The sequence below is a fragment of the Anguilla rostrata genome, chromosome 9, assembly GCF_018555375.3.
Source record: "Anguilla rostrata isolate EN2019 chromosome 9, ASM1855537v3, whole genome shotgun sequence".
NCBI classification, from domain to species: Eukaryota; Metazoa; Chordata; class Actinopteri; order Anguilliformes; family Anguillidae; genus Anguilla; species Anguilla rostrata.
The window spans coordinates 31694387-31711886 of record NC_057941.1 but is presented as its reverse complement, the minus strand read 5'-3'; the positions used below and the strand labels follow the sequence as shown (position 1 = coordinate 31711886).

The 17500-nt window shown below is 44.4% G+C and overlaps 1 long non-coding RNA gene across 1 annotated transcript in view; it reads left to right on the top strand.

The window, feature by feature from the left end:
• LOC135263564 (uncharacterized) overlaps positions 1–17500 on the top strand; it is a 20744-nt gene that overhangs the window by 2038 nt on the left and 1206 nt on the right. The window contains exon 2 of the long non-coding RNA XR_010332492.1: positions 14078–14207. This is a non-coding gene — a long non-coding RNA (uncharacterized LOC135263564). The remainder of the gene's footprint in view (positions 1–14077; positions 14208–17500) is intronic.

Genomic DNA, 17500 nt, shown 5'->3' with positions numbered 1-17500 from the left:
AGAATTTTAACATGCGGTTGAAATGTTCTTAACTATCCTTTTCTTATGATTATGCTAATTTTGCTTTTCACGTTTAGAATAATTATTTACCCTCTTAACCCACATTGTGTCAGGAATAGCTGTACATGCCATGAAGAACAGAAGTCTCATAGTCACATTGTGCTATATTGCAAACTATTAACATAAACAGAGGTAAAACATTTTAACAGAAAAAATGAAAGACTGGTGAATCAGTAGGCTCCTAATTGGTGAAAGGGAGGACACATGGCCACTTAAACTAACCATTTGGCTGGTAACGAAGAATTCAAAGACATGGAAAGTGATACCAAGCCAAACCTGCATTATGTTAATAAGTTTAAGGCAAAATTATGAAAGAACTTGAGTTCGACAAGTGAACATGTGAGTTCAAGCGACCTAATTAGGAGCCTATTGATTCACTTCAGTCTTTAATTTGATCAGTTAAAAAATTTAGTTGCCTCTTTTTATGTTATTGTTTGCAATATAGTCCAATAAGCACAATGTTAACGTGGTGTGAATAGCAATTTAAAAATAATGTGGCTTACGAGGGTAAATCATCCTTCTAAACAAGAAATGCACCTAATTAAGAAAAATGAACAGCTTGTTAAAATTCTGGGATTGCATTTGTAGTTGGAATGAAAACCAGCGTACACAGTGGTACCCCGGGACCGAGTTTGAGAACCACTGCCCTAAAGCTTTCAGTGGCACGGAATACTGTGAAAATGGATCTGGTATTCCTCCTGTTAACTTATTAAAATGCACTGTTGTTTGCCAGTTTTGTCATTCGTGAAATCCCCACTCTGAGAGTGCTGGCACTGTAAACTGGTAAATATTATTGATATTAAGGTGAACAGTCTAATCAAATTGATAGATAATTATATTGTTCTATCCATTACATTACATTACATTACAGGCATTTGGCAGACACTCTTATCCAGAGCGACGTACAACAAAGTGTATAACCATAACCAGGAACAAGTATGACGAAACCCCTAGAGAGATACGGTCCAAGTACAGGAACAACCGCATAGTTCAACTTGGACCCTGGTGGTTAAACTGATTAACACTAACAACGAGACGCAAAAACGCAATCTTGGAAAAATAAAATAAATAAAATACAAGTAGTCGTTAAGACTGGCACATCAACTAAGTCACCTATTAAACAGCTGCCTAGTTACACCCCTAAGTTTAGTCATTTACGGGGGGGAAGGGAGGGATGGGGAGAGGTGCAGCCTGAAGAGGTGGGTCTTCAGTCGTCGTTTGAAATGGGTCACAGTCTCAGCTGTTCTGACCTCCACAGGGAGGTCATTCCACCATCGTGGGGCCAGAACAGACAGGAGACGTGTTCTGGAAGTGCAGGTGCGAAGAGGGGGAGGTGCTAGGCGTCCTGAGGTAGCAGAACGGAGGGATCTGGCTGGCATGTAGGGTTTGAGTGACTGAGATATTGTTAGTTTTGTAAAACAATTATTTTGGTTGTGGTAATGTGACAAAGGGGTTATTTGTTTATTTATTTATATATTAATTAATTAATTCATGTTTAAAATTGTTTTGCTGACATGAATTTAACCCACAAACTGAGAACTGCTGTTTCAGATATACACCCCCTGGTGAATCGGGTGGGGAACACAGGATTGTGTGACAAATCAGCTAAGGGGAATGATTAAAAAATGATAAATGATTGGGGATCCAGGTTAGGATTGAAACCTGCACACATCCCATTTCCTTTGCTGTGCCATGCGATGTCAATGAGTACGACAAGCTATGCTTATCAGAAAGCCTGTTGTCCTGGATAGCGTGGCATAGCATTTCTGGGTCTCAGTTGATAACCAGCTGTTTGCAGGTTCAAATCCTGAACCTGGACCCATTGTCATTATGCCTGTATGAAGCCTGAAGCTTGTACTGCTTAAGTAACGATCCAGCTTCATCAATGGAAATGGCAGAATCTGGCCTGTAGAAGAGAGGTGTCTGCCAAGTAGAATTAATAACAGTTTTTTTTTTTCGCAAGCAAATTCTTGCATTAAGATACAGAGCTGGCTACCTCAGCATGCTTCTCAACATGTTTCAGAGGTCACCTAGCATAATGCTCTGGAATATGAGTTAATCGAGCAGTTAATTGCATAATGGAATTGACTGGTTGTTGTGAAGAGCTGTGGGTGGTGGTGGTGGTTTTGGTGGTGGTGGGGGGGGGGGTGGTAGTAGGGAGTAGGGAGTAGGGATGAGGAGTTTGAAAAGGAGCCTTAGATTCACTCCTTTTCGAAGTCCACTGCCGGGCAGTACCCCCACGAGGGGTTTGTGACACACGTGTGTCTGTCAGACCTGGGTCAAATACATATTTGTTTTGGATTCAAATACTTTTCTATGCTTTACTGATCTTGTCTGGTGTACTGGAACCAATGAAATACTCTCAAAAAGTGCTAACCCTACCTTCTGGTCACATTGGCAGGCTCAATTACACCAGGCAAGATCAACAGAGCACAGAAAAGTATTTGAATCCAAAACAAATACGTATTTGACCCAGGTCAGGTGTCTGTTCTGGTAACTGGAAGCGACGGGTGATACAGGATTTTAAAACGAGTCTGTTCACTTGCTCGTCATCAGCAGGCTGAATAATGGACGTGTCTAAGTGGCCTGCGCCATCTCGTCGTTGCCGAGGTAACACAGCAGAGCCTCGTCCGCCAGCCGTTCCCCTGGTCGATAAAGAACACGGAGGCCCAAACCTGGGACACAGGAGACTGCTATGCCAGGGTAATCAGCCCATTATCGGCAGAACAGCTGATTACAAAACATTACCTAAATAGAGAACCCGGTGTCTGCTAAAACAGCTAAGCCAGCAGGACTGTTAAAACAGTGGTGCACTGGTGGACACCTACAACCAAGAAGAAGCTTATTAATCCTATCTAAGTAAGCATCATTGCATAACATGTTGATGTTTACTCTAAGCTACTGAAGATACAAGCCTTTTAATAGGAAACAGCATGCGCGTGTGGATTATAGACATTGAAGGGCTGTGGTTAATAAAGAATTTGAAATTTCAGTTGCATCTTTTAGCATTTTTTAAAATGGAATTCCAATTGTGATCAATCTGAGGTGCTAAAAACAGCTGTTATGCCTGTTGCTGGTGATACAGGAACAGGGATTGATTCTGGCTGAGCACAAAATAAAGGAAGTCCTTTCCTCCGCTTCCTTTTTTATCTTGGCTCCAGTGGTCTGACCGTGTGTGAGGTTCATGTGTTTGCATCAGAAATCAATATGGCTGCCAACACACCCTCTGTAATGGTAGTGTACACATTTACTGCAAGGCCATTTATTGTCCTCTGCTTAACTCTACTCCCAAATATCTGATAATAATAATATGTTTTATAGTTATTTCTAATATTCCTTACTTTCACTTGCCCCCACGTTTACATAACAGTATGCAGGGTGATTTTATATCGCTGATGTGTAGTTAATTTAAACATGGAGCTCAGTCAAATTAGTAATGAAGTGTGTGTGTGTGTGTGTGGATGTGTGTGTGTGTGTGTGTGTGTGTGTGTGTGTGTGTGTGTGTGTGTGTGGATGTGTGTGTGTGTGGTGGATTGTGTGTGGGTGTTTGTGGGATGTGTGTGTGTGGTGTGTGTGTGGTGTGTGTGTGTGGATGTGTGTGTGTGTTGTGTGTGTGGATGTGTGTGATGTGTGTGTGTGTGGTGTGGGATGTGTGTGTGTGGATGTGTGGTGGTTGTGTGTGTGTGTGTGTGTGTGTGGGTGTGTGTGTGGGTGGGGTTGGTGAACAGTTACCAAACAAAGCTGCCCTTTCCGGTTCCTGTGCAGTTGTAAGGGCTCAGGGAGCTCAGCATCCAAGGCATTTTGGCAGTTTAAGTGGTCCCCAGAGCACCTATTACCTGCCTTGTAAATATTGACCTGCCTTAGAATGGCACAGCTGTTTGTAATGAATGACAAATTACACAGGTTGTTAGGATAGCACAATAACCCCCGGAGACCCAACTGGCTTCCAAGTCCTGGTGGCATAGACTGCATGACCTGTGATCGCCTGCGAACAGCTCTTTCATTCAGACGCCATCCCCCGCTAAACCGCAGGCCGTTTGAATGGCCAACACATGCGCACCGCACACTGTGCATAACTGTAATCTGCGCACTGTTAAGTTTTAAGGCACACAGGGGGACGGAGACTCAGAGGGGAATTCACGGTAAACTAGACCTTCAATGCAGATGTTGTTCAGCGTGCTGTATGATGTCACGGACTGGCTGAAATGCAAAGCGGATTGACATGTCAGCAAGTCCCTGATTTTTTTTGTGCAGAACACATTATTAATCAACATTTATCTCATGTTTACTTAACTGCTGTCGCAGCGACTGGACATCGACAGGCACTGGTACTGTACCATCACTTGGACTCATATAAAAAAGGTGCATTCCTATCGCTATACGATTTGTATTGAAACTCACAACACAACAACTCTTCACTGTGTCTAATTCCCCCTATATGTCTGCAATGGTAATCTATGCTTTTGGCTCTTTGTTTCCGTTGCTAAGGGTCTCAGACCTACGCTTCCTGGCGATGACTTCTACTGACAGCCTAAACTGGGCCAAGTGTATTTGATTTGTCTTGACCGATCACACTAAATATGTTAACGAGGTCCACCTTCATTGATTTCAAATCCACCTGTGCTCAGTTGCATGACAACTGAAGAAATATAACTGACCTTGAGGTTTCAAAACACCTAATCGTATCATCCTTTCCTCTATACTGAGTATTTCAAGGCAGTTCAAATCATTTGGTCTGTGCTTGTGGACTACCCTCCTTTCATTCAAACCACACATAATAAACCAGGCTGAGAAGGCCACTGTGAAACAGTTATGCGGTCTCTTCACCATTTCTGTGTTGTTGATTCTGCAGCTTGCTTGGGGTCATTGAATTGCTGGTTCACTGTTGGATCAATCAATTGGTTTTTAACTCAGAGCATTATGGCGCACTGGTATTTTCCCTTCCACATTCATTCCTAATGAGTGTTGTGAGTAATAGCCTTCAGGGCTCTGCAGTGATTCTGGCTCTGTGGTTCTGGGGCTCATTTTGCTTTGGAGCAGAAAGCTAGTGTGGTATAGCTTCCTGAAAACCCCCTGAAAACCCCCTGAAAACCTTGTGAATTAAACAATAGCTGATTTTCTCTATGTCATTCAGTCCAATTCAATTTTATTTGTGTAGCACTTCTTAATGATACAACGTCACATGGATGCTCTACAGAACATAAGAAAAAAAAGAATAGGAAACAGCGAGCCAGAATGCCCAAAAATCCAGCAAGGAAGGTAAAAACTTCCCAACGAGAAGAAATCTCAAGACGAACCCAGATATAGAGGGGAACCCATCCTCCACTGGCTGTCCTGGTGTAATTAGATATAGACAGGCTACATAATAATAGGTAGGTAATGGGGAATCTATCAGAGCAAATAGACTAAATGGTTGGGCAGATTGTAGCCTGAGGTGGTGAGCTATCTGGTAGAATAGACAGCCCAAGCAAAAAAATGTTTGTAATATGCAGATCAGGAGGGCAAGTCGATGCATATAGGCCTGCGGGTTGTGTCATGACATGGGCTTGAACTAGGAGAGAATCAGGCCTGGAATGATCTGTGAATTCAGGGTGGGGGGTGGGGTTGGGGAGGGGGTTGGGGGGGGGGGGCAGAAGCTCCAGGGAAAAGAACCAAAATGCCAATGTGTTTGGAATTCGATAAGTATGATGCAAGCATGGCACATGTAGAGGCAATGGCACGAGTGTAATATGGAAAAGCCGCAGGGTGCCACGCGACAGCATTATACCTAAAGGATTGGAAGAAAGTGGGTGTACAGTACTCATGCCCATGCGAGTGATCCTGGACTGGCAGCAACACAACACAGCACAGCACAGAACGGTAAACCAGTCTTCACAGCCAGTGACAGGGCGGCAGGTCCATCAGCTCCACGCACCAGACAGCTCTACAGCATGGTGGTGACGTAGCCTTCCCACACAGTTTAAACTATGGGTCTTTCTAAAGACGTTAGCTTTGAGCCTACGTCTGAAGCACAGACATGGGAAGGCACATAAGACAGGGACTATGTAGGACCACAGTGCACAAACTGTAGGTCACGGCCTAAGTTTAGGTCACGGGGGAGATCAATTGGGTCGTGAAATCATTATGAGTTGCCCTGGGTTTTCACCAAACAGCAAGAGGGACTCTTGCTTGAAGTCATTTTCAATGGAGAGAGGCAATTCATATAATTCCTATTGCACTCTGCCAAACTGCTTACAATACAATAATTGTCCTGCAATTACTAGTACAATAATTGTCCTTGATGCTCTTGCTAGGCTAGCCAGTTCTTGTCTAGGCCAAGGGTGCTATGGGTCGGCCAGCCAAACTTAGGTCATGGGGGATATCTATTTGGTTGTGGTATTGTGTAGCTTAAAGCAATATCTAAATGCAATTAGGCCTGTATGGAAAAAGGTGTTCGTATGCATGAATGTTATTCTATGTACAAATAAATGCTAAATAGAAAACAATTCTGTTTTGAAATTAATTGTCAATATTATGAATGAAAATGACATCAGTTTTGGTCATGAAAAGCATGGATTGATACAGTATATTTTGGTCATTGCTGAAAAAGCTGAAAAAGTTTGTGCAGCCTTGATGTAGGAGATGACTTACCTCACACAGTAATTTTAGTCATTCTTGGAACTTTCAAATACCCAGCACACTGTACCAATTAGGGACTTTTCAAGGCCATATTACAAAGCATTACAGCAGAACTGACCGAGAAGTTTAAAAAGAATGAATGAATGAACAAATTTTTCTGGTATCATGCAGGGACAATGTCCTCCTCTATTCAGATTTATTCAAAAAGGGCACTCTTGTGACATTATTAATGAGGGCCTGAAAGAGAGATCTGAGTCAATAGTCATGCCGAGGTTTTTAACAACCAGATTAGCAGTCACAGCGAAGCCATCTAAATTTAAATAAAATGTAAGAATTTATTTTAAGTCAAAAAGTCAAAGACTTGGGGGCTTGCTGCTCATATCTCAGTCTTATCTGAATTCAGTAAGCGGTGTTTGTGTGTCAGCCTGGCCTTGAATATCTTTAATACCAGCCTCTAGTTTGGCGAGCTGGGCAACCGTGCTTGCTTTACCCGATATATATAAAGTTGTGTGTGTGTGTGCAGTCATGTGCTCTGCAGTAGTAATTAGCATAGCTTACCCTTGAGCATTCAGACAACTCATTATTTACCCAGATAAACTGATAACCATCGGAAAGATAGGCTTTAACTCACAAAAGAGCTCGCCCGGTGAGACCAATATTTTTCTACCCTGCGAAAGAGAATATGGTGGTCTATACTATACTTAAGCCCGGTAAGGGTGAGAATGGACAGGCAACCACAGTCTGAGGAGAGGCAAATCACTACTATACCATGGCCAGAATCAGTACCACTCTGTTTTCTGAACCCAGACTGAACATCGCATTCACAATATTAACCTTCAGAACAGTCATTTGTCAAGGTACTTTGACAGAAATTAGAGGTTTGAAATAGGTCTATAACTGGGCTGCCCAATCTTCTTCCTGGAGATCTACCGTCCTGTAGGTTTTCACTCCAACCCTAACAAGCCACACCTCATTCAACAACTAGAGATTTAATTGAGCTACTAATTAGTAAAATCAGGTGTGCCAAATTATGGATGAAATGAAAACCTGCAGGACAGTAGATCTCCAGGAGCATAATTGGGCAGCCCTGGTCTATAATTAAACAGGCCAGTTGGATCTCAGTAGGATCCAAATGTAGTTTCACTGGCTTGATTTATGCAATATTTACAGAGTGGGGAAATAGCCTGATGATAGTGAGGAATTTTTAATATCCAGAATCAGTTTTCTAGGAACAGGGGACAGTACCTTTGCGGGTATAAGGTCAGGAAGGCAGGTGGATGATTTTGACAGAACTAATTAGAAAGATTTCCTCGTCAGTACTATTGTCACTTTCTGGGGTAGAAGCTGGCATCGTTTCTCTTATTCCTATTATTGTAATTTCTGTTCCCTAAAGAAATATGAGTCATTGCTACTGCATGAATCTGTATTTTGAGGGTAAGGTGCCGTGTGGTCATTACTTAATTCAGCAAGTGCCACAGTATTTAGCCTTTTGAGGCTTTGTCACTTCAAAAGGCTAAATACTCACAAATTGAGCAGGGACCAGAGCATGTTACTGTACAGAATATTGTTCGTGCCAAAGTGAATAAAAATCTGAGAATGTGTCACTGTCCACTGTCCAACAGAAGTGGCAAGAATGCTCAGGTACTGTATTACTGTATTCAAAACGTGAGACCTGGAGAACAAGTGCTGCCTCTTCCATTATTGCCAAATCTTTGAGTCCTACAATGAGCAGTTATGTTAGTTTGATCCTCTGTGTGAATATGAGTCGACTTCACGTGGACTGGCCCAAAATAAGGAATGCTGGTGCACACTTTTCCCAGGGCAAAAGACACTGTTTAATGAACAGGGTAGGACTGACTTCCTCAGTCAAAAAAAAAAACCCAAAAATTGGGTGTCTTCTTTCTTCTAGGACATATATTTCCATTTACCTCATTCATTCATTGCTTATTGAATTCATGGAAAAATGAAATATCGATATACAAATATACCGTGTTATTCCTATTGTCGTATTACATGGAAGCACATGTATGTGTTCACTTTAACGTCTTTAATCTGTTTACTGTGCTTTAGTGTGTTTCTAGGTACTTTCTGCTGCTTGTGTGGCGTGATTTATAATCAGGCTGCGAAATACATTGCCTGTCAGAGACAGTAAAGATTTATTGAATGGAACTGAAGTGAATTGATGGCTGGTCTGGTTTATGTTGGACTCACAGTAGCTGGTGGAGGGAAAGCTTAGCGTGTTTTCCCTGCTTGGAAGATTTCACAAGAACTCGTTGTTGCCTTTGCTTTTCTTTCTCTTCCTGCTCTCCCTCGTTTAATGGCCACCTTGATATTGCTTCCATCGTGCCGTTGCCGACGCTCCTGCTGCCCTTGCACCTTACTCTCCTGCGCCCCTGCTTCCCAAGCCGGCCTGCCAGAGAGGCTGGCAGGTGACAGCGTCGTCTCCCGAGTGTGTCACAGTGACAGCGAGGTGGGCCGCTGCGATGACGAGGAGCCAGGTGTCACGCGCGGTGTGTCCGCTGCTGTCAGAATGACAGCTGGCGTTTTGCAGGGACAAGCTCGCTGAGAGAGAGAGAGAGAGAGAGAGGGTTTTAATACAAATGTAAAACCTATGGAAGGATATGCCTGTGACAAAAGATATGATTTATTCAGATTTTAACCATGAAAGGGAAATAATCACCATCACAGTCTTCCTGGCAAACACATTACATTGGACTTAGTTGTTTTGGCTGATTTTTGTTTAGGAATTTATATTGTATTTATGCACTTCAGAATCCAGAGTGTTCCTTGCTTCATAAAGCTGGAATCACATCAACAGTGGGGCGGGGGTTGGGGTACACAATAAAGTTTTTTAAATATGAAAACTATGATCCAGGTTGCACAGTGACTTATTCATTTGAACGTGACACCATTTTAGGTGTAATTTAACAGAAGGCATGAGGAAAATGGCATTCAATATTTCATACTATTTAATATTTAATTTATGCCTCCGATGGTAAGATGAAAAAATACAGGGCCAAGTTACATGAAATAATTTACGAAACATTGGGTTGCATTGCTTTGGAATACAGCTTGAGCTAAGACAGCCAATAGTGTTTGTTGCCTTTTGATATTAATACTTTTAATGGCAGGCCTAGACTTTGCAAGTTTTCATTAATGGCTTGTAAACAGTGCTTTGTGTGCATGACTTGCCTTTTTTTGTTGAAAATGGGTTTTTGTTGAGATACTATTTATGGTAAATAGTTCAAGTACAGTGTACCAGTTGCTTAGCCACTGTCTCATCTCTTAAGAATGTGATGTTTGCTTTAATAATATACACCAATGACACAATTGTTTCCCTGAAAATAGGACACAAATGTATACTTTTTTCAGCCAGTCTGACTGTGTTAATATTTTTTCCCAAGCATGCTACATTGGTCAGAGGATGACTTTTCTAAAATGCTTCCGTATTTCTCTGGAGAATTCTCAGAATCAAAAGTGTTTAATTGCAGTTTTCAATGCAAACTTCTCTCCTTTGCACATAAATTCCACCCTGTCAGCAATTATTAACTTTACAGCTAATCAGTCATCTTACATTATATGAGCAGAGGAGTTCTATTTTCAAAGGTTAGGATTAAGCTGGCTAACACAATGCATTCCAATAGTGTCTTCTCACTTTGTGATTTGATGAAATTTTCCATTGTCCAATCAAAAGCAACAGTATGCAGGCTAGAGAATGTCATTAAAAGTAGTCAAAGAGCCAGAGAGCATTGACTTTTGGCTGTTTATTAGCATTCCCGTATAAAACATTTCCGTATGCAGTGTGATTTTATTGTGCTAAAATATTTGTACATGAATAATAAATGGGATAAACAAAACTGTATGGCTACTTCATGTATGGATTGTGTTTTGGCAGCATTTCTCTCTTCATAATTCCATATGAAAAGCACAGATTCCTGGATTTAGACCATTTTTACCCTCAGCCTTGACTCAAAATGAAATGCAATCATAAGCCATTGTACTTTCCATAAACACGGCAATCAGCAAATTATTGAAATGAAATTGTGTTTACATTGGAAAAAAAAGTCAGTGCTGGAATTTATTTGTCATGCAGAGTTGATGAGAATGTGGATTGAATCCAGGCCAGGCAGGAGTTATTAATCGCGGAAACGTTTTCAGTTTTCTGCAAGGCAGGGGGGAACGGCAAGTGTAAAAAAAACAATGGCTCACAATAATAACATAAGGAAACCAGTGATAAGACCCTTTCCAACTAAAGCATGTGCGGTGTGAGAGCTTCCCCCCTTCCTCCCAGAAAAGAAAGGAGAGAGAGAGGAGGAGAGGCTGTGAGGGGAGTATCACTGACTGTCGCCATTGGCTGTTCATATGTCTCCATAAAACCTGGACGTCGGTCATAGTGCAGAGCGTGACAGTTTGCCAGCACCTCTCATTCTCTCCCCTGACACCGCGGTGCCTCGGTACGGAAGGGTGCAGAGCAGGGGAAAGTTGAAAAGGGGCCAGAGAATAACTGTCATTTTCTCCACCGCCACCACACGCTTTCCCAGAATGCTTCTGGGTTTCTGCTGCCGGGGGTTACGCTCGCAGGGCGCGCCGATGACGAGGGAAAGACCTCGCGGGAGTTAAACGCAATGTGTCGCTCTTTCCATTCCAAAAATAAAAATAAAAATAACCTTACCTGTGAAACTGCATTTTCCAAGTCTCCCAAAGCCAATTTCCTACTGTGTTGTCACTGATAAAAAGTAACTCTGTGAACAGTTCCTTCAGCACAGCAGTATCTTGCTTAATAAGATGCCAGAAAAGGCCAGGTGGAATTATTTTGTGGTGCAGGTGAAGTATACAGAACCGGTAATAAGAAAAGGGTGGCATCACCCAAGGAGTATGCACTCTTTTAATAAAAGGGTGTTGGAAAAACATAAAACATTTTTTAATCTCTCAGTGTTTATTGAGCTACATGTAAAGTGAGGACCTTTTTTTACTCGCAGAACATTATTTTGGTTTATCTCACTAAACCAAATGGAATCCAGTTGATAAATGGCAGGGGTGAATTTCTTCTGAAATCTTGGTGTTGCTTCATTTGTACTTTGTCTATTTCTTTTTCTTTTAGCCTGCAGAGTTTTGGAACATTAGCCGCTGGTAGACTTTTGCTCTGAAATGCCGCCCTGCAAGTCTTCTCTGCAGATTCTCTCCTCAGGAGCCATGTTCTTTAACACGAGATTCCCCCCTGCGTCATGTCCTGTCCCCCCCTGTGGTTCTCTGGCTCTGACCTTGTCCCCTGCTTGTAGGGTTAATGTGTGTTGACATGTCTAGAGTGGCGCTTTGAGGCTGGTAGAGGAGTGTTGTGTCGGTTTAGGGAATGGGGTTCCTGATCTGCAAGGCTGTTGGGGTGATTCTGTTGTGCCGCGAGCAACAAAATTAAATGAATTTAATTCAGTACTGAGTTGCTCAGACGTTCATGGATGCCGACACTATGCGGAGCTGTCCAGGTGCTGAAACAGTTTTTTCCAGTTCTCGGCACATGCTGCCGCTGTCCGGTGCTGAAATTGTTTCTGTGTGAGTGCTGGAGCTTTCTTGTGTTGAAAGAACTGCCCAGCTGAGCTATCTTCTAGGAGCTGGGCAGCAGTACCTGGCTGCAGAGGGCTGCCTTGGAGGAAATTTAGCTGGACACAGGGGAAAACATCCAGCAGTGCCAAGCTACCAGCCTTGCTGCCCTTTTGACATTGTTTTAACCATTGCAATCAGTTTTCACACAGGCACATATAAAACATTTTCCATTTATCGCTTTCTTTTGATTAGTAATCTGTCAATTTATCATCCCCAAGATTAACTGGCTGACCAACCTGTAGTTTGATGTACGTTTTCCTGCTTTCAAAATCTTGGAGTGTTCTAAGAATTGAAAATTTGGAAAAACTGCACTAAACTAAAAGAATAAAATCCATTTGTTGTGTTTTTCATTGGGGTTTAACATTTTACAAACAAATTTTATGAACCTTTTGTGAACCTTTTGCAGAAGAGTTTTTAACCAAGATTATATGTAATATGATGTTACTTAATAGTAGATGATACCTTCATTCTTGGCAGTGGTTGTGGTGGGTCATGGCGGACTAGCAATGGTACACAAATTCTGCATTCCAAAGGATCTTGTAGTGTTTTTTAAAAAGTCCACCCAGAAAAACCGTGTTTCCATACTAGCCATATGATCAGGCCCAAAGGTTTTTTCTCTCACCAGTTAACATCTCTTACTGGAACCCAGATTCAAAAATGACTCTTCAGAGACATGCTAGCTTCCAGAAACCAGAGGCCTTTAGGAGTACATATGGCCCAACATTATTATTCTCTCACTGTGTGCTCTGGCTGTGAGCTGGGGAGGCCGAAATGTGAGTCAGGACCAATGCCTTGATTTTCCTGCTCGCAGAATTAAGCATATAAGCATCCTGTCTCTGTTAGGTTGCTTTATATTGCATAACGGCACATCTTAACCTGTGTTTTTTAGACGGCCAGGTTTGTGTTTGTGCAATGAGATTTTTGAACTTTTCATTTTAAGTTGATTATGGCAGGGAATTGAATTGACCTTTGCAGCTGTGATGAAACTGAAGCATTTAACTGTTACGGAGAGCATTTACCCAAATGCGATTAGCAAAGAGAAGGAAACAGCAGTATGACTTCAAAGAGATATTTCAGTGGCTTTCATTAAGTTCTGCAGTATAAAAAAAAGCTGTTTACCAGCACTAGTTCATCCGTACAGAGGAAATGTTTGTTCTCCATGTTAATAAAGTATACAGTACATTGGCTCATGTCCTTAAACTGCAGAACAGAGGCCTTTTTCAGGATAATAAAGGCCTTCTTTTCAAGTTTTGCTCAGTATGAACCATTAAGTTTTATTATGATGTATTTTTTGGTTGCTTAGCAGACTCCGGAGCGACTCACAGTTAACATTTTACGTTTGTTTGTTTATGCAGAGGAATGTATACTGGCACTATAAAGTTTCAGAGTGAAATGCATTACACCACACGTTGCTTCAGGACAGCAGCAAGTTGCCTGGGAAGCAGTCTAAAACATGTGGGTTACGTAGGTGGTGAGGCAAGCATATGATGTAAGCTTGCAGCTTTATTAATCTGCTAGGGTAAGGGCACCAGAAAAAAAGTCGCTTGAAAAAAGGAAAAGAAAGTGACAGAATAATTTATCCCAGTAATTCCTGACCCATTTTAGCACTGTACATTTCCATCGAGTAGGGTTTTTTCCCCTCCCTCTCTCACACACACTCTCTCTCTCTTTCTCTCTCTCTCTCTGTCCCTCCCCCTCTCTCTCTCGCTCTCCCTTTCTCCCTCTCCCTCCCTCTCTCTCTCTCTCTCTCTCTCTCTCTCTCTCTCTCTCTCTCTTTCTCTCTCTCTTGCTCGTGTTGCAGAGCAGATCAGGCGGAGGACCTTGCCGAAGGGCAAAGCCGTTCCGAGCGCCAGCTGGGATTCAAACCTGCAGGCCCTCAGGGTCACTGGCCGGCCTCGGTCCTGGACCGCCGCTGCTAAAAGACGTGGCAGGTGACCGCCAGGGCACATGCGAGCCTGACAGCTGTGATCCTGTGCCTGACTGGCAGGTGTCCCCCCCGTCCACGTCCGCCCTGTCACCCCCCCCCCCGCCACTCCCCCATCTCCAGACTGCCTTGTCACAGTCTGCCATCTGGGACCTGCCAGAACTGGAGAAGCCCCTGCTCACTTGTGTGGCATGTTAGTTTTTTTTTGGAGGGGGGGATTGCGTGAGTGGCACCGGAGAGGGATGTAATGAGAAGATCACGGTGAAAGTGGGGAGAGAGAGAGAGATGAAAGAGATGGAGAGAGAGAATGAGGGAGAGAGAGACAGAGAGAAGAGGGTGAGAGAGAGACAGAGAAAGAGAGAGGATAGATGGAGAGAGACAGAAAGAGAGATGAGAGATGGAGAGAAAGGGAAAGAAGAGGGTGAGGGAGAGACAGAGAAAGAGAGAGGATAGATGGAGAGAGACAGAGAGAGAGATGAGAGAGATGGAAACAGAGAGAGAGAGATGGAAACAGAGAGAGAGAGAGGATAGATGGAGAGAGACAGAGAGAGAGATGAGAGAGATGGAAACAGAGAGAGAGAGTGGGTGTGAATGGGAATCTCAGGTGGATGCAGGAATGTCACGTGTGTGGGAGGCGAGCACAGGGAGCCGGTTCACAGCCGTGCTTTATGAGCCGGCGTGCGGCTGCCGATCTCACTCCGGTGCGAGGGTGAGGGTGAGGCTGCTGATGCAGATGGGGGGGGCCGGTGGGGCGGGGGCGGGGTCTGCCATACGGGTCTGCATCACGGCGCGTCGTCCCGCGCGAGGCGTCCAGACCGCAGGAAGTTGTCCGCGCCATCTGGCCCGTGATTGGGTTCTACCCCAGCGGTCCCCCCCACCCCCCACCCCCACCCTCCTTCCAGCAGCCTCCTGCTGTTTCCACACGCCGGGCTGCGCGTGCGCCACACTCCGCTGGAGTAACAGCTGTGCGCCGTGCGCTTGGCGGGAGAGCGCCGCGGCCGCCGCTCCCCGTTCGATCGCGCCGCCCGCCGTCTGCCCGCACGAGCGAGCGAGCCGGGCGCGAAGCGTCAGGACGGGCTCGTCTGGCGTCCCGCCGAGCAGACCGAGACACAGAAAGGGAAACAGATGGAGGGGGGCGCGGGAGAAAGCGCAAACACATGCTTTATAAATCAGGAGGAAAATGAGGGTAAAGACACGAAAGAAGGTCCGTCTGAGGGAGCGGCTGAGAGCCATGGGACGCTCTGGCCATTGTGAGGTTCGTGAAGCCCGCTTCTCCTCCTGCTCCCCCGGCCCAGCGCCTCCCACGCACTCCTCCTGTTCTGAAATCAGGCCGGTGGGGGGGTGGGGGGTGGCTGGAGGTTTTGTGGGGAGGGCAGGGCAGGGCAGGGGGGGTGGCAGTGACAGCAGGGGGGGTGACGGCAGGAAAAGAGGCATGACACAGTGGAACGGGCGCAATCGGGCCCGACAGGCAGAGCGTCTGAGTGACGTGCGCGTCACGTGCAGATCAGATCGGCGCCACGGGGCTCGTCACACGCATGTAGATTCACAGGCGCATGCAATTGCACAGGCGCATGCAGATTCGCAGGCGCATGCAGATTAACAGGCGCATGCAAATTCACAGGCGCATGTAAATTCACACACTCGCAAATTAAATGTATAAATAGGCACGTGCCGGCAAGCGAACAGCACACACAGACTCACGCGTGTTCATACGCATGCTTGCATTCTCATCCCTGTGTGCTGCGAGTGTGTATGCATCTGTGTGCTTGAGCGCGTGGCACTCAGGCACACACGCGCAGATCCTCAAAATGTTAGCATTCAGAATGCACGCGTCTTAGAGGACGATTTACCTATAAACTGATCATTGCCCTCAACCCGTTTTCATTCTTTTTGCTTAATTAACAAGTGTGCCAATTAGCCGAACACCCCGACCCCATTGACAGGAAATCCCATTTCTCCTTATTGCGTGCCGTGCGGGAGCGTCATCCACATCGCGTTTAAAGCTCCGAAACGACGACACAAACAATTAAATAAGAGCAGTTTCATCGCTCCGAAGACGACACGGGGTAAAGCGCCCTGCGGTTGCGGGGCTAATTAGCTTCCGGGCGAAAAACGGACAGCGTGTGCCGGAGGGCCGTTTCCATCGCTCCGAACGCGCTTGCGTCTTACCGCAGAGCTGAAGCGACGGAGCCAGCCTGGGCCAAATTAAGCCCAGCCCGGCCCTGACAGGACAGGTGATGCCGGTGCTTCTCACGTCTGACACCTCAGGCTGCCGCCAGGACTAAAATCTAATTCTGCCTCAGTCCGCGAAATCGCAGTCTGTCTGATGCTCCTCTGGGTGTGTCTGACTGTCCGTGGCTGGCAGATCAGGCACTGGAATGCTGCGCATTTCTCTGCGTGAACTGTGATGGTTCAAATGTGTATTTATATCACTATTTATATCATTGTATCAAGATTCAGTTTGTGCTGTCAATGCATACCTTTTTATGCCACATCCGACTGATTTATTTATTTCTTTATTTACTTATATATTTGTTTATTTATTGATTGATTGCTTTACTCTCAATTTAATCTTTATATACTTGCATTCCATTTATTGCCATATATTGAGCATCCTTATCTAGCACATGGTGAATGATGCATTTATGCAGCTTATCTTTTTAACACAAATATTCAAGTTCACCGAGAACCCCAGTAAAATACACAGCTTAACATTCACATATATATTTGAATGTACACATTCTTACTCTGTGTGTGTGTGTGTGTGCGTATGTGTGTGTGCATGCACGGGCATGTGTGTATGTTCACACTTTACCATATCAGTTTTAATGGATTCATAGCTGTTCATGGGCATATATCCTGTTTTTCTTCAGCTGGTGAATCTATGGCAGCTCAGTTGCCCCCATATTTGCATTATTTATTAATATTTACCTTGCACCACATGCCCTTATCCAGAGCAGCACATGCAGTACGTTTTCCCCTGGTCTCATAACACATTATTTAATCTTTGTGTGGGCTAGTTAGATACTGGGAGATTAGACAGTGGGAGTGGCCTGACAGTTTGGGAAAAAGTTTAGTTCAGAATGTGATGATTTATGTTCTTCCTTTGCACTTGAAAGATGCTTTGCCACACGGGCTCCCTGCCCGGACGCAGTCTGCAATGGCAAAAGTGTAGACACAGAGAGAGCAACAGCACAAAGCTAAATAGGCTTTTAATGGCCAAATGAAATCGGGGCAGACTGTGGCCCCAGATTGAATGTGTCTGTGATTCAGGGGAGGGAGTCTGCCACAGAACAGGGG